Below are 21,254 nucleotides of genomic sequence, written 5' to 3'. Positions count from 1 at the left end.
TGGCAGTATACTGCTGAACAGGGACTTAACTTAGTTTTATTTATTTCAGAGAAGATCCTTTGAGGCAGTTTGAACCTTGTTGTTATGACTTGCACTTGATGTTTATTGAATAACTGCTCTTTCATAAAATCTTCTACTGGATTATTACTGAAAATATCTGTTCAAGTATGTATTCTGTGGATCTAATTCAAGGTTATAGGTTCCAGCAGAATTAGAACAGGGATATATTTGTCCCCCTGTGACCAACATTTCTGTCTCTGTTTCTAGTTCTCATGCTTTTCCGTATAGGAACCCTGAATCTATGATTAAATGTTATTTATTAGGTCCTTTACCTTTGAGAGCTATTTCAGAGAACAAATATGTGAACAGACTGGTAAAGAAATTTTCAACCTTTACTTTCCATTGATCAGACTTGAAATCATTACTGCTTTTCATTTGGTCTTTTTCTCATTTCTTTAAAATCAATCTGTATTCAAAGAACAGTTTATAAACTGAATACAAACGAGGGATATCTTCTCAGACCTGAACAGAGTTGTATTTGCTGAATCTCACAAGTACCTTCATATGTGTCACACGGTTTTATAGAATGCCTGCCATGGAAATAGATTTGCTACCTTGCTGATGGGCCCCTTTAACACACGGTAGAAACAAAGGGAGAACATAGATTGTTAACATAACCCGTCTTTGGAGAGAGTTATTTTTCTTTGTTAACATGATATGTTTTTCTTAAACATTATATACTGCTTTAAATATATTGCTGTTGTTAGATTTGGACTAGGATTATTTTTACATGCATCCTAGAATGCGTGCGATGTGTATGCATCCCAAAGGGGAAAGATGATTAGTTGATTTTTGAGATAGTTGTGGAAAACTTCTGCTATTGTTACTCTAAATGCATATGAAACTCACCTTGTTTGAGGCTGTTCCCTAAAATGCTATCTAGACACAGAATTGGCCAGAATTCCTTGTGGCTTGCAGATACTGAGAGAAAACTAGAAGTCAAATACCTGGCTTACTCTAAATACAGCTGAATAATAAGAAACTGAGGCAGACTTAACTTTCACTCCCATCTGGAGTACTGTGTCCTTTTTGACCATCAGTACAAGAAAGACATTGGCATACTGGAGCCAGTCTGGCTGAGAACCCTGAAGGTGACCACGGAGCTGGAGGACGGAGTTGGAGGACGACATACCAGGAAACTACATGTGTTCGGGCTTACAAAGAGAAGGCCAAGGCTGGGGGGATCTAATTACAGAGTTCGATTTCCTAGTGGGAGTTTATAGAGAAGGCAGGGCAGAGCCTTCCAGAGGCACACAGCAAAAGGACTAAGACCAACAGACACAAGATGTAGCAAGGGCAATTCCAACTAGATATAATGAAACAGGTTTTTCAAGGTGAAGGAGTTCCCACACCGACACAGGCTGCCCAGAGATATTGTGGAATCTCCATCTGGGGAGATAATTGAACAAAGCCTTGAACAATTTCATCGAACTTTGAAGTTGACCTTGCCGTGAGTGGGGCTGGATGGGATAACTTCCAGAGATTCTTTCCAATCTGAATTATTTTATTGATTTAAACTGTGGATTTTTTAGTATGTACATAGGGGATGTAAAGTCAGCTTTGGAGGCTACCCAAGTGAAGAGGACAAAGTATACTGAGATCAAAAAGAATGACAAAACAAAAGAAAGAAATCTGTTCACCTTTTGGAAAAAAATAATCACACAGTAATTCTGTCGTGAGTTGTCAGTTATGGTTTGTAGATGATGGAGGTTCTTTAAAAGCTCATACAAAGCAAGACAGCTGAAAGTATATTATTTTTGCCTTGATATGAGACACCAACTGTTGTAAAAGTTTTAATGTCCTTTAAATATTTTAGCATGTGGGAAAAAAATCAGAACAAGCTAACAAAAAAAATAAAAATGTGTTCCTCAAAACAAATTAACATTTTCAAATGCCTTAGCTTAGTGATTCCTATAGAGACATGGATGATCACAAGATGTTGGCCCTAATTTTGTCTCTAGCTGTTTCTGTGACTGCTTGAGCTGTGCAGTCACGAGATCCTGGAGATCTGTAAAAATATTTAGAAACAAGGAGTGTATTATACAGCTACATATGCTACTAGGGCTGTGTTTGAGGAGGAAGAAAGAGCTCCCCACAGAGACAGGAGACCTAAGTCACCATGAGGAGAGGGGAGGGCAGAGGATAAGCTCATAGGCTGGAGGAAAAAGTACTTCTAGGCACTGGAGTTTTTATACAGTTGGGTCCAGGTTTCCTCACACACCAGTGTATAGGCACAAGAATGCTGAAATAATGTAGTTACAGTGGGGTTTACATTATTTTTCTTTTGACTTAGCTATTCACAATCAACCACAGAAGTTTAAAGATTTATAGCCATCTGTCCTGTAGCTAGATGTAATGCACTAACACATGATGTTGAATCTTCTTTGCCCACTTTATTCCTGCTCTCTCAGGTTCTGTATCTGGAAGTTAATAAGTGATGCAAAGAACAACAGTTCAATCACTTTCTACATCACAACTTCTTTAACAAAGTCCGTACTGTTAACACTGTAAGTGCATAAACTGAACAGTTATGTGTTAGCAATCCTGTCAGCAAAATAGTTGCTGCTTTTTTTTTCAGTTCATTCCATGGAAGAAATTCTATTTCAGCATGCTGGATATTGCAGTAGAAAGCTCCAAAAATTTTCCAGCAAAAAAGGCATTTTCATCTGCCATTTATTCACCTGCTGGAGGCTTATGTATATACTGGGAAGGAAGTTACAGATAGGCATTTGGAAGGGTTTTTGTCAGAATTTTTATTGAAGCCCTGTAATGTATGAAACTGTAAGGTTACACACAGTTTCATATGATAACTGGCATTTAAATATGACAAGGAAAATTTTATGTTGCTTATGTTGTTTTATATCTGGTGAATATACATTTTAGGTACAATATGAAAAAGAGGGCTTTCAACTAGACTTTTGTGTTAAAAGTGGTAAATAAAAAAGCCAGCCAGGCCAATGGAATAATTTAGTAATTCTAAGAGATTTGGAAAATAGAAGTGTGTACTAATGACTTATGCTGGAAATCGGGATGAAATGTTGAAGTTTACTTTTTTTATATTGGGTAATAAAACTCAAGATCTAAATCTCCCAGATTTACTGGGTTGTTCCTCAGCGCACAGAGGAAAGGTGAAATAGTTTTTTCTTACAGTGCAAATGCACTATAAAAGGAAAAAAAAATCAGATAAAACATATATCAGATTTTCTTCTCTAGGGTAATACTCTTTGAAGTATCCTTCAAACACTTGTCCAGTTTCATTGCTCCCCTAGTTGCTGCCTATGGCTGTTTCAATATATTCATACTTATATGCAGGTTGTGTTTCACTCCTGATCGATGAGAGCTGGGGGACAGAGGTGGTAGGAATAATGGTGTAAGTTGCACATCACATACTGTAGCTCTTTCATCTTGCATCTTTTTTCATCTTTTCTCTGTTTCAAGCCCCTTGTCACATAGGTTGCATTATACTGCACTGATAGGCTATGCTTACTCAGGCTATAGAAATGTGTAAATTGTGTTAACTTACATCTACCTGTCAAACTACTTTTCTAGGAGAAGTTTCCTTAAAAACAGAATGTACTGTGCCCCTCCTTTCTCTCCACCTGCTAGAAAAGCTCATTTCTCCTATCCTGTGAGAAAAAGCTGCTGAAAGAATGTACAGGGCAATCCTATTACCTGCTTGTTGATTCCCTGATCAGTTTCTGGGATGTTAAGATTGTTTTGTGTGTTACTTAGATCTGAGGAGTTTACCTACTTTTGAACTCAAACCCACTTTTTTAAGCCACACATATGTACTAACTCAGGGTCTGTCTCACATTTCCTGTGCTTCTGATCTTGCTCTGTGGTGTAACAACTGTAGTAGCAAGAGATAGAAGAAAGTTTAAACTACAGCTTTTCTTGAATGACTTCATGCCTTGAAGTGTGTGTTTACCTTTGTTTTGTCCTCAGCCTATAGGGACTAGAAGACATTTTTGGGGAATTTTTATGTTCACTCTGTTATGTTCTCCAGAGGGTGGAAATGGAAGAAGAAATGACAACAATGTCACACACTTAAATACATGTGAGTAATGGCACAAGCACTTGTTAAGTCAGATGTTTCTTTGAAACATCAAAAATTATTAAATTTTCATGGGAAGCTTGAAACACTATGGATTAAAGCACAGTCACTCTGCTTCACATTTTTGATAGCAGCCCTTGAGTTTCCTTTCTGAGACCATCATGGCAGCATCACATACTAATGAAGAATAATGCTTTGTTAAAATGATTATATGAAAATGGAATTATGGTTTAACCCACTGACATTAAACATTGCCTGGGTGTCAAAACAGTGGGTAATTTCATACAGACTATGAAATATGTGAACTATAGCTATTTGAATGGCAACCTTAACTTTTCAGTACCCTGATGAAACTAAGGGTTTGGAAGTGCATTTTGAATAAATGGTGAAATCAGCACTCCTTCTGAACTATGGCTTTAGCTCCAGTAATCTGCAAACTTATGCTGAACTTTCTCTGAGCTTCTTGTAGAAGTCCACACTTGGGGCTTTATTTGTAAATAAAGGGGCAAAACCAGTAGCTCTTAGTGGCATAATTAATACACAACATTGACATGAATGCTAGGTCAAACATCACTGTTTTTCTAGGTCAGACTGTGTTACTGTGTGGTAATATCTTGTAGCACAGTAGTGCCAGCTCAAGCTAAAACTTATTCCACAGTCTGGAGCTGCTGCTGCACAAGATTATGCATTATGATAACTTTCTATTACATGAGTGCACATCAGTTCTACGAATTAGCCAGAAAACAGCATTGTTTTATGTTCTAAGCTTCCTAGATGTAAATGTGTAGTACCTCATAGAATTATGTTCAAAGTGTGTATGCTGAGCAGTATAGCAGATTGAACAGTAGAATTTGTTTTGATTACCTTGGTTATACTTCTTACCTTCATAGTTATATCTTTGTATGCATTTCAAAAATACAGTTTTGAGAGTATTAATTATTTAAATTTAAAATATTATTAAATATTTAAGGATCATTATTTCTAAAGATTTCATAAGATTGATTTGCTGATGTAGTTGCATTTCTATTTATGTAAAATAGCAGCAATGACAAGAAACAACAAAGAGAACTGTAGGTGTCAGTTTCTGGCACCCTTGGGGCCACTATTTCTTAGTTCTCTAGTACAATATTAAGCAGCACAAGTAAGTTTTTCAAAATTTGTCCTATTGTAACTGTGTCATTGTTACTGTGCTCACCCCTGAGTAATGCACGCAGTGTCATGAGGTTCAGGTGAAACCAGAGATCATAGATTAATACCTATTATATTTCCCAATATATTTTTCATCAGTACAAGAGCAGGAAGGGGTTCTGATCTCATGACTAAGCCTTGGCTGTGCCTTATACTAGAATTCAGCCTTCTGTTCAATGGACTGTCTGTAGACTGTTTGACTGGAATCTGGTCATCAGAGAAGTTGCCACACACAGCCATGGCTTGAAGCTAGAAACTGTTAATTGCCATAATACTTTTGCACACAAAAATCCCATGGAACGCACAGTTAAAGCTCTCATAGTTCTTAAAAGCTTAATCACTACTTACTGAGACTAGCATTTATATTTTTTCTAGAAGCTAGGCTGAATACTTATTTGAACTATAAAATTCTAGGTTACTGCATAGAAATCTGTTCCCTCCGTGAAGTTTCCTCTTCTCCTCTAGCTATTCTAGAGAAGATCAAGGCATAATCCACTGAGGAGAGAGGGAGTGCATCTCTAGTTGGCAGCTTCTCTGCTCTCAGTGTAGGTTCTTGTACTCTGGATAATAAACATGAGGTGAGTTGGGTCCTTAAACAGCTGTGTGAGACTATAGCAAAAGCATCATTCATCTGTAAGAGATTAATGAGAAGCCTTCATTTGAAAGCCCTCCTACAAGCACCTTATGCTTGCTGACATGTGATATTTCCCGTGGTAGCTGGAGTTAGCACATTTTTAAGGTACTGCCACATTGGAACCTTTAGCACCTCAGCAGCAGCCCTGCTTGTGTTGGCTCTACACAAGGGACAGGTCTTAGGCCACCCCTTCTTGATCCATGCCAGCCCAGTCTCCACAGAGTGCAAAGGAGGCTTCTGAGCTGCCAACTTGCCCTGATTTTTTATTTTTTCTTTGCTGTGCAAACAATCACAATGTCTGGAGATAATACCTGTTGTTCAGCCAGTCAGGTGCATTATTTTTCATTTTGTGACTTTACAGGTCTGCAAATCACATTGGACATATATGATGTCACATAAGATTTCTTGTACTTGGTATAAACATAAAACTTGAGAATGTTGCCTGCAGAAGAAATGTCCTACTAAAGAGAACATAAAACCTTTCATCTTATAAAACTTATCAAAGTCTTACTTATAGTGAACAGAGAAATAAATACTTCTTTCTATGCAGGCAAAGCTCTTCCCTTTCCTTTACATTGTTTAATACTGAAGTTAAGAAACCCCAAAGTAATCAGAATAATCTACTAGCAAAATCATTGTTATAATACAGGTTAGAGGTGGTACTTAGTACAGATGACATATGGCACAATGCATGGTGTAAGAAAGAAGTTGCTTATAAGATACCCACAGTACATTTGAGTGTTTTGCTAAATGTAGAGCACCTTTACTAACTAAAGTTTTATGAAAGAAACATCTATTTGTTGTTGAAGTTAAATTTTCTAAATACTTTGATATTTCTTAGCCTGTGCTAAGGCAAAGAAACATGCTATGAATTCATGACTTTAATAAAGTTTTTTCACATAAAGTATATTGACTTTCATCTGGGCTCATATTCTAACATTTTTTTCAGGATTTGATGATTTTGTTTTGTAGTTGCTTGCAAACATTTTTTGCCTTAGATGTAAATATGCATAATAGCATTAATCCTGTAGTGTAATAACATGCTGAACAGGGTGTACGTCTGTTAATTGCTTTCATCTGGGCCAGTATATCAGAACGCATGGTTTCTCTATGATTAAAATTTTGTACACTGACAACACACACATAAAACACCCCGCACTATGCATGACATGCCATTTGTTCTGAGGTATCTTTATGCTAAACCATCTTGATGGATGGACAGATTTTTACATTACATCCTATTCTCTGACATACATCTGCAAATATTTGGAAAGTTAGCACTGTAGCAAAAGGACCTAAATTCACATTACTTGCTCCCTACATAGGAAAGATCTACATTCAAAACACCAAACATTTTAGTTAGTGTATTTAGGTGGCTGCTTTACTGGCCATTCTGGTAGAACCAAACCTTGGATGCGTTTTCTCCTGAGCAGTGCTCATTTGGTACCCATGTACTTCTGGACTCACTTCTAAACGAAATTCACCATATAGAAACTTTCTTCTTTTGTTTCATGCTTGGTATTATCATGGGACACAAACAAGTGGCTTGAAGCTAATTTTAAGGAAGTATAAGCGTATGCTGTTTTTCATTTTCAAATATATCTTATTTTCTTTAGAATTGTAATGATTCACATTGTGCTTCATATTTTCAGCAGATAAACAACTTGATTGTGCCAATCCCTTAACTCCATCTATACCAATACTTTTATCAGCAGACAGGCTAAAGTCTCATTTTTTTATTCTAAGGGATTTCCTCCTTTCTTCCCCCAAGTTTCATGTTAAGGCAGAGGACAGCATAGGGAATTAGGAGAGGTTTTCTCTTTAGTAGAAACTTCACGTGAAATTTCTTCCTTAGCCCTAATGGTCCTCCATCTGAATGCAAAGAAGGCATCCTAAGAAAACTAAGCCTGGTGAAAACAGAGTGAGGAGGTAACCTGATTTGTGTTATAACACATTGACACCTCTGGGAAATATGCATCTCTGGGAAATACATAAATGGGATGTTAGCATCCCACAAGTTAGTTTGTAATATGCAACAGTTGACCAAAAAAAAAAAAAAAATTGACATTGTACTAAAATGCTTGTAAATTTTGGAGGCAATTCCTTTAAAGCCTGATCCACTCTATAGTCATCTGGTTTAAAGATCCAGAATGGGGGATACAGATGTTTGTGCTGTTTGAAGCAGTTTCTGTCCTACCCACCCCCAGCACAAAGCACACTCCCTGTCCTTTGGGCAGGGTTCTGCTCCCCTTCCCATACATCTCTGTTGCCCTCTGTAGAGTGGTATGGCTTTGATGGAAGGGGTAAAGAAAGGCCTAGATGTGTTGTGAAAATAGTTTGCTCTCCAGAAAGGTGAGAAAAGGGAGTTTTTACTGTTTCTTCTTCAAATAAGCCAGAGACTTGACTTTGACTCCCTTATTCCAGATTAGTGCTGTACTGAACACAACAGGGCAGAGACGGCAACCACAGATTTTTAAAGCAAAAGCCTTTAAATTCTTTCAAGTTCAGCCTTGCAAACTTCAAGTGGAAGCAGATGCTGCCTTTCAGTTGCACATAAACTATTGACTCTCATGAAAGGTAAGCTTTTCAGGAGCTTATCCTGAATGCTTCTGTTCCCGCTGCCTTTAGGCAGCTCTTTGATCATGGTACTAACAGTTAAGGATCTTGTTGCGAGGCCTGTGACTCCCTGTACCCTTCTGTGCCTCTCACTACAATTTCCAGTCCCAATTCACAGCTAAGCATTTAAAAACTCAATGCTACAACACAACTCCTAAATTTACCTTCCCCCCTGCATTTTTTTTTTGTTTTGGTTGACCTTTTTGTACAAATAAGGAGGCCTCAATTTAATTTGAGTCTTCAAAAGAAAATTCTAGAAGCCGCAGGTGAGGGGGGATGAGGTGCAGGTGGGCAGGTGCTGGCAGCCCCGAGGGGCCCTGGGCTGGCAGCAGCACCTGTGGGCAGTTGAGGTGAGGCAGCGGGGTAGGAGGTTGTCTCAAAGGGCATGGAAGAGGTCAGCCTGGAGAAGCTGGAGCCTGCCTCAGGACAAACAAGCCATTTTTGAGAGAAGTTGCCTATGGCCTGGTGCCTGATGACCATGGGCTTCAGAGGGGATTGTCTGCCACTGGGCCGCAGAGGCTGTGCTGTGTGTGGCGCTGAGGGAGCAAACTGCTTTGTCTGTGAGTGATCTTTGAAGTATGTAAAAGGGCTGGGGTGTTACTAGAGAGCTGAGACTAGCATAAATAGAGGGCTATAATGGAAGGAATGCTTGGTATTTTTTCAGGGCATGAAGGGAGGGAAATGCCCTTCCTTGGGATATCGGCTGGAGTGTGAGTGCAGTAGGGGTTTGTGATCTAAGATGTCTGCCGAGGTGGTGTGAGGAGAGTGATGGGGCAGATGCAAGTTAGTTTTGTGTTTGAAAGCAAAAAGCTCAGAACACAGGCCTAGAATTTTAGTGCCCTGTTTTACCTTCAGTTTGCTCAGGAGAACTACTGCTTTTGCCCATAGGATGGATGTTAGATTGAGTTTAAAGCTGAGTTTTAGGTGATCCTTCGGAAGGCTGACTAGCTTCCTGCATTTTCTCTAGGAAAGCATAGGCTCTTTGGTTTAGCTGAACAACTAAATCATTTGTGTGCTGTAATTTTACTTCTTGAAAGCAAGTATGGAAAACTCCAGAATAACATGAGGAAAACTTGAAGCTAATGTGGACTGAAGTGGTGTAAGATGGTTTTGCAGGTTGTGGTCTGCGTGGGAGTGGACGCGCTTCATTTGGGAGTGTGACTGCAACAGTCAAAAGGCTTTTATGCATGGTTAAACTTCCAGATTTCATGGATGGGTAAAGCATAAACTATGAAGTTTTTCATAACAACATGACTGGAAGTAAAGCCTCAGTAACGAGCGGAGAGCTGACTCTTTTAGTTAAATGGTGAAGCATTTTGGTTGGAGGAAAAAATGCTGTAGCTCCTTGATTGGATATGATTCATATTCAGGGTAAAGGATTATTTAACTAATGCTCCATTTGAGAATTATGTTACTTTAGAGACAGTCATTGTGCTAGATCATTGTCACCTGTATTAACAGTCATATAAGTAAAGGAATTGATTTCTTGTGGTTATCTCTACTTACACACACACACACCGGGCTGTAAGGGAAGGTAATGGCAGAACCTGGAATATAGGCCCTTGCTTACCAGCTCCTGAAAGCAGCTTCCCTGGAAGCACTGGCTCCTGAGACAACCAGGAATTCTGCAAGGTGTAATTGTGTTTTAAGTAGTAGACTAAATGGATCAGGTGCAATTACCATTTCCATCTGCCTTTTCATCCTTAGTCTCTCTGATGTATAGATGTCAAAGATGACTGTTGGCCATCTTCAGGAAGTAGATACTCAGGTGTCTAAAGCAGGTACAAGGACTAATTCTGTGCATAACGGTGATAGGTGCTTGGTTTAATGATGGACAGAATGCAGGACTGTACCAGGACAGGAGAAGAAAAGTATGAAAAAAAAGTCTCCGGTATGTTGACTTGTACATTAACCAGAACTCATACTGGGTTTGTATGGGTAAAGTACAGCTGAAGATGCTATGATGTGTCTTAAACTCCTCTACAGAGGAGTGAAAAGCACAGCTGCTGGTCAGAACTCATCTGTATTTTTTTAACTCTTTCCCACACCCCTCCTCACCTTTAATACATTTGGGAGAGAGGGGTGGTATCCAGTGTACTTCTTGTGTCTAATCTTTAGTGTACTTAACAGAGTGGAGGAAGAAAACTATCAGGGGTCATGAGCATACTATGAATGCTCTCAGTGGTCTCCTAGAAAAGCCTGTTTCTCCCCATTGTTTAAGGATGCAGTTTTCTTCACATCAGCTGCCTTTATGTGCTGAAGTTAATTTCTGCTGTAGTGACAAAAAGGCTAATGCAATCCATGTATAAATGCTATAAAATGCTAAGCAGGCATGAAAAGACTGCACAGCCTCTGCATGTGGCACTGATAAAATTGCTGTTGGAGTATCGTCTAGTGTTCTAGAAGGAGGCCAAAAGCTGCAGGGTTTAGAGGAGCTCTTTTTTTCTGACTTAAAATGTGGAAAACACCTCCCAAGGTCAAGAAGCCCACTCTATTAGTGTATCAAAGCAAAGGCTGAAGAACAATGTGATTGGTCTATAAATACATGCAACCAATTCACGATTTTGGTAGAGAATTAATCAGTTCAGCAGACAAATTAGAACAAAAAAATAATCTTATAGTGGAAGAAGAATCAACTTGCACAATGTTAGGAATACATACTTAAACATTTATGTAAATTAATAGCTCTTTTAAAAACTTACCTTGGATGATAATTATGTTATTGAAACATCTTTTAATCCACTTGGGATGTCTTTCAGGAGTATATGATGTAGTTCAAGTAGAGATAGCATATGTGAAGCAGTCTCATGGCCTCTGATAGGTGGCCCATTGGGCTAAAAGATCATAGAGGTTCCTCTGAGCTGAAAAAAAAGCAAGCATCTTTGTAACAAATTTTCTTTAATTAAGCTACAAGTGTAACTGCATATTACATGAAGTAGGAGAAAACTGCCTTCTTAAAGGTGAAGCAAATCGATGTGATTCAATGCTCTGCTTAATTGATTAGCCAGCACCAAAGCACTGCCTGAATGAGGGAGGAGAGGAAGTATATTTTTGAACTGACAGATCCCTACTTTTAAATCCCCTATTTCAAAAAAATTATCTATAATTAGCAAAAATACATCCATATGGTGACTCTTCTAGTCCCAGATGGGTAGCTGTCATTTTGCACATGATCTTTGCTTCTCTTTTGAAGTAGAAATGAGTAATCTTGGAAATATTAATCTGACTTCAACTATATTTATCCTTCTATCAACAGTGATGACACACTTTGATTTCTTTCTTGGCGTACACAGTATGTGCTGTGGTGCAGAGGATTCCAGTTGCCATAATTTCCAGTGGAAAGAATAATTATCACAGGGAACTGTAAGTTGTTATGGAATATTTGTATATTTAATTAGAAAAGCCAAAATTTTCAAGAGTAGTGATGCAAAGATATGCCAAACATGAAACTCTCCTAAGGAGGTGATAGAAAGTGTTTTATAGGTGCTTAAAATTGGCTCCCCTTTTCAGTGATATGTTACCTGGCACAGTGGCAGCTGTACACCTGCTCCTGCCTGGCAGGCTACTGCTAGGAATAGTCAGGTCAGAGCAAACAAAAAAGTAAAAATAATTTACCATGACGGAAAAGATGTTTAGGTATCTGACTTATGTTTTTCTCTGAACTACTAATCTTTAGCACAGATCATTCTGTCCTTGTCAATATGGTTTATGCAGTGACATAACTGCAGGCATCTTGTGTGTTTAGACTTCCACTTTCTTTTTTGGGGGGTAAGGAGCAGGAAGTAATTGTGTGTGTAAGGGGAAGGGATTTTGTAGCAGTTATGTCTGTATGATTTCTCCCCTCTTGTTTTAAAAAAAATGATTTTGGTTGCTTGTGCTTAAAAAACATATAGAGAGGCTAGCAATCTCCTGTAAGTGGTGCAGAAACTTGACATTCCTCTTGGTAAGCATTCTACTTTAAATGCAGTCTTATTTTGGAGGGGGAAAAATGTTACAGTACAGTTTTTTTACCACAGGCAGTGTCAGAGGCAAGAGGCCAGATCCAATCAAATGCAGTAAATGGAATTACCCTGAATTTACTCCTGTATAAGTGAGAGCTTGTTTCAAGCCCCAAGCTACATGAAAATGATTGCTGTTCTCTTTGCTAGCATTGCCCATATGAAAGCTGACATAAATACGACCTAGAGTGAACTTATTTAGCAAATGATGGGGTATGTTATTTCACCATGATTGAAAGGCCTTAAGAATGCAAGTCGCGGATGCATGAAGGGATAGAGGTGCCTGAGTTCCATTAAGATCAATAGGAATTAAATGCTTAAGTGACTTACGCCTATGCCTCTGAAAACATTCAAACTTTTGCTTTTTTTTTTTTTTTTTTTTTTTTTGCAACTCAGTGATTATAGTTCCTTCTTTTTGGCACAATTCTTAGGATAAAATTTGATTCTAGTGTTTGGTTTTTGGTTTTAATCAAATACCTATGAAGTACAGGTGATGAGAATGAATGTTAGAAGTTTATTCTTTAGGTTAATGATTTTTATAAGCAATTAACATTTTAGTGTTGCTGGCCAATACTAGGAGAAATTTTAGTATAGCTGTAAACTTTCAAGTAACTGAAACAGTAAAAGATCTGAAAATTAACTTTGTCATTACAAGGGTGGAGGAGACCTGCATTCCACAAAGAGGAGAAGCCTCATGCAGACACTGATGTGAAATCAGAGAATAGTCCTATATGCAGCTGTGTTATGACTTCAAAAGAACTTTAATACTTCATATCTAGGTTTTGGATTTTTCCCCCAGCTATAGCAGACAGCAGAAGAGAAAGAGATTTGGTCCCCCTGTCAACCTTATTTTAAAAACTTTCTCTGGGATTTCAACCCACTACTTCAAGTCCTTTTACTGTTTTGCTTTAGATAATCTCTTAACATTGCTGTACAAAAAGACGTGAACTCCATTAAGAGAGTGTTTAGAAATAAGACCATGTGTATTAGATCAGTAAGAAACCAGTAGGAAAACAACGTTGCTATGCTCTACTTCCATATTCTAAAACAGGATGAAAAAACTTGTGCATTCAATGATGAAATAGCTTGCTAATCAAATGGGTGATATGTCGCTTATTTTGCTCCATGTCTCTTTAAAGCCATGAAGATTAGATATCAAAAATAAACGGCATGTTTTACAGATAAGAGATTAAATAATCATCTAGCACTTACTATTTAGTAATTTTAAGCTTGATTTGTGCCTCTAAATGCTTGGCAAAGTACATAAATTTAATAAAATTTGTATATATGCCTGAAATATGTGCCACAGATTTAAATATTATGACAGAACCCAGCTCCAATGGGTAAAGGAATATTCACTGTGTACCTCTTATCCTCATAAATCCTTCACAAATAAAGCAAGCCCCAACTAAAGAGTAACTAAGGCAAACCGATTTGTGGCAACAGCAATATTCAAATCTTCACTTCTCAAGAGCCTGGGGAAAATGTAAATTCAACTGAACCAGTAAATTGTGGTTAATTAGAGGAAGGGAAAAAATATTACTTGAATTGAGTGGTGGGTACCCAATGGAAATATTTGAGTTGGACAGTTTCAAAAAGATGTGCAAATGGGGTGGGTTCCTGCCCCTGCACAGGGGAACACTTGTACCTTCAAAGATGCAGAGAGCTCAGCAGGTTAAGGCTTGGTACCTGCCCAATTTTCAGGCTTTGCTTTGGAATTTGAGAGGAGTTGTGGGTTCCCTCAACTTTTCTTCAGTTAGAGCCTAATGAGTACCAGTGGGGAAAAGCTTCATAGGTTACAGCTCTTTTTCCATTTGCATTTTCGGCAGGAGACTTACTATCACACTAAATTAGAATCATGGAACATAGAATCATTTCAATTGGAAAAGACCTTTGAGATCATCAAGTCCAAATATTAATCCAGCATTACCAAGTCCATCACTAAACCATGTCACTAAGCACCGCATCTATGCATTTTTTAAAACTCTCCAGGGATGGCAATTCCACCACCTCCCTGGGCAGCCTGTTCCAATGCTTCACCACCCTTTCAGTGAAGACGTTTTTCCTAATATCCAACCCAATCCTCCCCTGGCACAGCTTAAGGCCATTTCCTTTTGTCCTGTTGCTTGTTTTCTGGGAGAAGAGACTAACCCCCACCTGGCTACAGCTTCCTGTCAGGCAGCTGTGACTGGATTGTGGAGACTTCATACTGCTCCTCCTTGTCCCTGTCTTCCAGCTCAGGGGGCTGAGTGTTGCGACGGAGGGAAGACACAGTCACTCAATATGAGTGATCAGCAGACTTCATTTATTGTGCCTTACAGTCATCTTTTATACCTTGTTATAATTAGCTCATACATATGACAAAAGTTAAGCTCATTATTGGTTAGTTGCCTAAATATCAAGCCCGCCCCTAGTTTCTCTTCTGTAGTTATCTGTTCCAACCTGTAACATTCTTTTCCCACTGCGATCTTCCTGTTAAGAACAGCCAAGGATAGTGTATTTTTGCTTTACTTCAGATAAGCTGAGAGGGATGTGCATTTTTGTCCAGCCAGCTGGACTATGTTTGTGTGAACTTTTTCAGCTAGCCAGTTATCCACAGCTGAGTACCCTGGAGGCAATTGGTCTTGCTATTAAAGACTGAGGCAAAGAAAGCATTAAGTACCTCAGCCTTTTCCTCATTCTTTGTGGCTATGTTTTCCACCACATCCAAAAAAGCATGAAGATATTTCCCTCTCCTTTTGTTTCTAATGCCTTTGTAAAAACATTTTTTTGTTATCTTTTATGGCAGTGGCCAAAGAGTTCTAGCTGGGCTTTTGCCTCTCTAATCTTCGCTCTGGACAACCTTACAACTTCTTTATAGTTCTCCAGAGTTGCCTGCCCTTGCTTCCAGAGGAGGTAAACTCTCCTTTTCCTCTGAGTTCCAGCCAAAGCTCTCTGTTCAGCCAGGCCCATCTTCTTCCCCACCAGCTTGTCTTTCGGCACATGGGGATGGCCTGCTCCTGTGCTTTTGAGACTACCTTGCTGAAGACCGTCCAGCCTTCCTGGACCCCTTGGCCCTTCAGGACTTTCTCCCAAGGGACTCCGTCAACCAGGCTCTTGACCAGGCCAGATTCAGCCCTCCAGAACAGCTCTGCTGACCCCTCTCCTTTCTTCTCTTAAGTATTGAATATTCTATCGTCTCGTGATTTCGATGCCCATCCTCCAACCATCACATAACCCAGCAGTCCTTCCCTGTCTGTAAACAGCAGGTCCAGCGGGGCATCTCCCCATGCTGGCTCACTCGCCAGCTGTGGCAGGAAGTGATTTTCCACACACTCCAGGAACTTCCTAGACTCTCCTCTCCACTGTGTTTTATTTCCAGCAGGGATCTGGTAGGCTGAAGTCCCCCATGAGAACAAGGGCTAGTGATCTTGAGACTTCTCCCAGCTGCTTGTGGAATGCTTCATCAGTCTCTTCATCCTGGCTGGGTGGTCTCTGACAGACTCCCATCAGGATATCTGCCTTGTTGGCCCTCCTCCTAAACACTCAACCCTGCTGTCACCATCATTCAGCTCTAGGCAGTCAGAACAGTCCCTGACACGCAGAGCTACCCCACTGCCTCTCCTTCCTTGCCTGTCCCTTTTGGAGAGTCTGTAGCCATCCATTGCAGCACTCCAGTCATGCGAGTTATCCTACCGTGTTTCTGTGAATGGCGAGTATGTCACAGTCTTCCTGCTGCACAATGGCTTCCAGCTCCTCCTGATTGTTGCCCACGCTTCAGGCACCGGCACAGATGCACTTCAGCTGTGCTGTCCCTCTTGCCTCCAACCCTGGCATGCTCCTCCGTAACGTGCTTCATTTTATTCCCTTCCCTCTTTGACTGGAAAGCTCTCTCAATGAGCCCTGCAAACTCCTGACCTAGGTTCTTGTTTGGGCTTCGTCATTTCCTACTTGGAAGACCAGCAATGGGTAATATGCGGCAGGCTGTACCAGACAAGGGAGTTTCTAGTAACATCCCTTACCCAGGCCCCAGGGAGGCAGCAGACTTCCCTGGGGGCTGGGGCTGGTCAGCATGTCGGGCCCTCCGCTTCTGTGAGTGGAGTCACCAATGACACCCCCATTTCTGTGTTTCCTAGCAGAGCTGGTCATGATGCGTAGAGGTAACTGACTCTCTCCCTAGGCAAATCCTCCAGCCTGGGTTGGTTGTCATTCAGATCATCATTTTCCTGGCCCTCAGGTTCCAGAGCTGCATACATGTTGCATCGGGGTACCTGGGAAGGTGAAGTAGGCTGGGAGGTGATTTGCCTGCTGCTCTGAGCAGGGACCTGTTTCCATTCCTTCCTGTCTCTTAGGACCCCTCTATCTGCCTAGTGGCAAGTAGGTAGGGGAGCCCCTTGGCAGGATTGGCTGCAATCTTACAGAAGAATACAGAAGATAACCATGAACACTTAATCACACACAACACACTATGAAACAATATTTTCTTCCTTGTAGAACAACAGTAGATGGTGTGTCCAAATTTTTCTACCAGCCAAAATGATTCAAGATGAGGAAATTCTGCTGCTATGTTTTAGGACTTCTAGTAAGCAACTGATGTTTAATAAGACTTAAAATTTGCAGACATGCCCCTATGGGTTGTTGGATTTTTTCCTCAGTTTCACTACGTACAGTCAAGAACCAAAATTCATACAGAATGACAAGTTAACGAGTTCCTAAAATTTACTTAATGTCAGCTAATTGTGTTTTGCTTGACTCCTCTTAAAATTAATTACAACTGAGGAAACAAAAGACTGTATTTATAAGGGTGAGAATGATTGTCAATTTATAAAGAGTTGTGGGGTGACCAAAATATCACATAACTCTAGCTGGTAAAACTTAATCCTTTGCCACCTTTAATGTTTGATGCACTTTTTTCAGATATATACCAAAAATATTACAGTCGCATAAACCTTAAAAAAGAAAAAAAAAAAAAAAAAAAAGACACCAAACAAGTCAGTAGAAACAGTTAGGAAGCTCTTTTATGGAAAGGGAAGTTTGTGTGTAAAGAACTTTCAGGCTCTCACTGGGTGAAGCTCTATTCAGGTGCGATTTTTATTAGTCTAGAAATGTTATGAACAGTTTGCACTATAATCACCAAAGGGAATAGTCCTATCAACATGTGTGCAGATGTGGCACCCTCCAGAGAGGTTTAGAAATCTGATTCCTGTTCTGCTCTTCTTCTGATCCTGTTTGTTTAATTGCATGCTGTTTGTCAGGATCTGGGACAATTTTAGAACAGAATGCTCAGAGAGGAGACTCATACTTGGATCTTTTGTTATTGTTAATGGGAGTATGCAGGGATATTTTTATGTATAGCAAAACCTAGAATGCCTTCTCAAAGCTATGAATTCTGAATCTTTCCTGATGCGAGCTTTAACGTGTTGTATATAGTATGTAGATGACAGAAGCCTTTAGCAAGTGTAAAGGCTCTACTTCTAACACAGATATATAGAAAAGAGACATCAGTCTGTACAAAGAGGAGTCATTTAGAATGTAACAGCAGGGAGCTATGGGAAGCATTGCCCTGTGTTATTGCACATGCTGCTTCCTCACAAGGCTTCAGGCAAATTAAAAACTACGAGATTAAGAATACCTTCACAGAAATCTGAAAGGAAAGGTACAATTAATGTCAGTTATTAACAAATTAATTATACAAAGACTAATGTTCAATTATTTTTTTGGGTGCAATTTGTTTCTAACACATTTACGTCATCCATCTGCATTCTGAGGCTCCATTGTTGTTGAATTTATTATTTGCCCAAGGTCCATCCACATATTTATTTCTACTTCACAATTGCTTAAATGCAATGAAGACAAATGCTTAAAGACAGTTTTTAATCATATTGAAGTGACATTTCGTTCTGGGCTTTGGTCATACTCTTATTAGCTAGATCTGTGTGCCCTTTAGGTGGGTTCAGGGGGGATTATTTGACAAAGTGTATGGGTGGGGGCTCAGTTATATGTGAAACCTGTTTGATACTTGCCTGGTTTTTAGGGAGGAAGAAAGATGCTAAAATGCCTTCTGGCAATCCTCTGTCAAAGTTTGTGTTGAAGTCTACATGCACGTGTAGGTGGCTGTGGGAGATTTCTATAAAGCCTGTACCTCCTTTCTTATAACCTGTACCTGATTGTTATTTTGTTAGGTTACATCCCCTCTTCCCACGTAGATGAGTTGGAATGATCAGAAATTACCAGTGCAGAGTGGAACAGTAGAAGTGATGCTGCTTCTGGGCACTAAGAGGAGTGTAATAATAAGGACGTCCTGCTCTGCAGGAATCTGTCCGTACGGGAATTGTTCTATCCAAACTGCATTGTAATTCCATTTCCAATGTCCATTTCTCAATTACTTGGAAACAGTCTGCTTTCCTAAGGGATGCATCTTATTTCAACACTTCAAAGTTATGCATGAAATTCACTGCTCTATCAAAACAATGAGTTATTTGCTCCTCACAAAAAAAGGAGTCCTGGGACTGTAGGTGATTAGAATGTTGCAGGGCTGCTTTATCAGCCATGTTATAGCCTGAGTTATTGCCTTCAGCTGTTCTTTATCTGGTATTTACAAATACTTGTTTGCATCAGTGTTTTCTGCTCCTTTTTATGTCCTTTTTATCACTGTCATTAAAAGCTGGTTCTGTCACTCTCCTCTAGTTACCCATTTTCTGCCTCTGTTGACTGGCTAGTTGTAACGTTATTATTTCCATGTTATTGGAAAGCAACTTACTTTTTATTCTTTTTCAGCTCTGTGCTTCTGGAAGCTGCGATTGCAAAATCACACCAAGCAATTCTGTTGGGTTTTTATTTATCTCCCTTTGCTACTATTTGCGTTTTACTGAAAGTAATTTCTGAATTTTTCTTCCTTTTTTTTTTTTTTTTTTTTTTTTTTTTTTGTAAACATAATTGGCTCCTGTGAATACTGTGAATAGGAAACTGTTTTTCTTTATTACTTTTTATTGAAGTACAGTTTGGGTTTTTTTCCTTCTCCCTTGAGACAAAATTGTAAATAGGGCTGTTTTGGAAGGTATTCTTCCTTGCTTTTGGATTTAAAAACAAAGGAGACTAACATCCGTTATCAAATAACCTTTTACTGAAGATTTGAAACAGTTATTAGACTGTTAGAAAGTCTTTGAAATCTTTAAATCTCTACTAAATCTACACTGATTTAAAAACTTACCTCACTGTTTTTCAAAAAAAGTTAAAAACCATGTGCTAGATTTAATCATTGACTTATACTGACAGGAGTTTCTGAATTTCTTTCTGCTCAGTTAATTAGTTCATTCTCTAATAGGAATTATTTGGAAAGTACCTCTTGGGCATAGTGTGATGGAAATAGTATTGAAAGACGCAGGAGTATTCAGTGATCCAATCATATCTAGATGTTAATCTGACACTGGTTGTCCATATGTTCCTTATGTTTCTTTTCATGAAAATCCCAAAGATACTCTATCATTCAAATTACACTTCCCAATCTTCATTAATCTGTAAATCTTTAATTTTCTGTTCCCTCTATCTGTTGGTATCTTAGGTCCCCTGTGTCAGCTTTTTTCCTTTGAAGGAATGTACACTTTTGGCATGGAATCATTCTGCATTTAGAAAGCAGAAGAGTAGGTTTTCCATTTAGATTTAATCTGATATGACATATTTCGAGTATCCTCCAGGATACTTTTCTCTTGTTTTATTTTTAAATTACATTATATTGTGGAAGAAGTGATGCAATTCACTCATAAGAGAGAAGTAGCAATATGTTTATTAATATAAAACAGCAAATTACAAAATCTGGTAATAATTGCAACAGCAGTTTAACAAGATTCTATTGCAAGATACACTTGATTATTTACTGCATAGAGGACAGGATCAGACAAAACTGAGAGGGTCAGAGAGACCCTCCTGTTGAGTCACGAAAAGGAACTCCCTTGTGTTCCAAAAGCGGGGAGTATAAGTGTGGCTGGATCTAGACATTGTCCTAGACTTGGTCAATGGTTTACGTCTAAAAGATTATATGTGCACGATCAATCCTTTGTATCATTTAGCTAAGGTTTCAGAGTTTTAGTGTGTCTATTCCCAATTCACTTATCAAGTGTCTGACGCGATAAGGATTCTCTCAACCTTGAGAAGTAACCTTGAGAGGTGTCTCTACTCAAGGGGAGATCCTGGCGCACAGCCTGCTGCTGTGCAGGATAGCTCAGTGGGCCCTGGGCTGTCGGCTGTTTATGGAGCAAGACAATTAACTCATAGTCATATGTGCATACTGACTATAGATGTTAGCTTCTTCCAAACTTGGCTGGAGTTGAACCTTAATGAATACTGTGGTTAACTGGCTGTGTTGCTCAAATTAGCCCTTGGATATTGTGGTGTTACCTGTCTCCCCAAAATCTACTTTGAGCCTGATGCAGCCATCACAGACAGACTCATCTATTACCACCTCTGCTCCACTGCTGGTGGTTATCAGTTGAGCAGAGTTACAGGAAATAAAGATCAGGTTTGGGGTGAGGGGAGGGGGAGCACATAATCATGCATTATCAGAATATAACACAAATTCATTACCTTAAATAATAAATTGTTCAATTTATTTACTTTTGGTATCACTAGGACTCTCTATTTCCTGTTCCTGAATGGTTCTTGCAAAAAGTCCTTCATGGGAGGCAGTGACATTGGGAGCAAGGAAGAACAATGCAAAACAAATACCCAG

The 21,254-nt window shown here is 39.3% G+C and overlaps 1 long non-coding RNA gene across 1 annotated transcript in view; it reads left to right on the top strand.

Moving 5' to 3' along the window:
* The window catches only part of LOC308062262, a 249,541-nt gene that overhangs the window by 14,021 nt on the left and 214,266 nt on the right, over positions 1-21,254 (top strand). Inside the window, exon 1 of the long non-coding RNA XR_013927526.1 lies at positions 1-21,254. This exon is cut by the window's left edge and continues 14,021 nt beyond it. This is a non-coding gene — a long non-coding RNA (uncharacterized lncRNA).

Source organism: Falco punctatus (genome assembly GCF_963210335.1).
Source record: "Falco punctatus genome assembly, chromosome: 4".
Classification (NCBI taxonomy): Eukaryota; Metazoa; Chordata; class Aves; order Falconiformes; family Falconidae; genus Falco; species Falco punctatus.
This window is presented reverse-complemented; position numbering and strand designations above follow the sequence as displayed.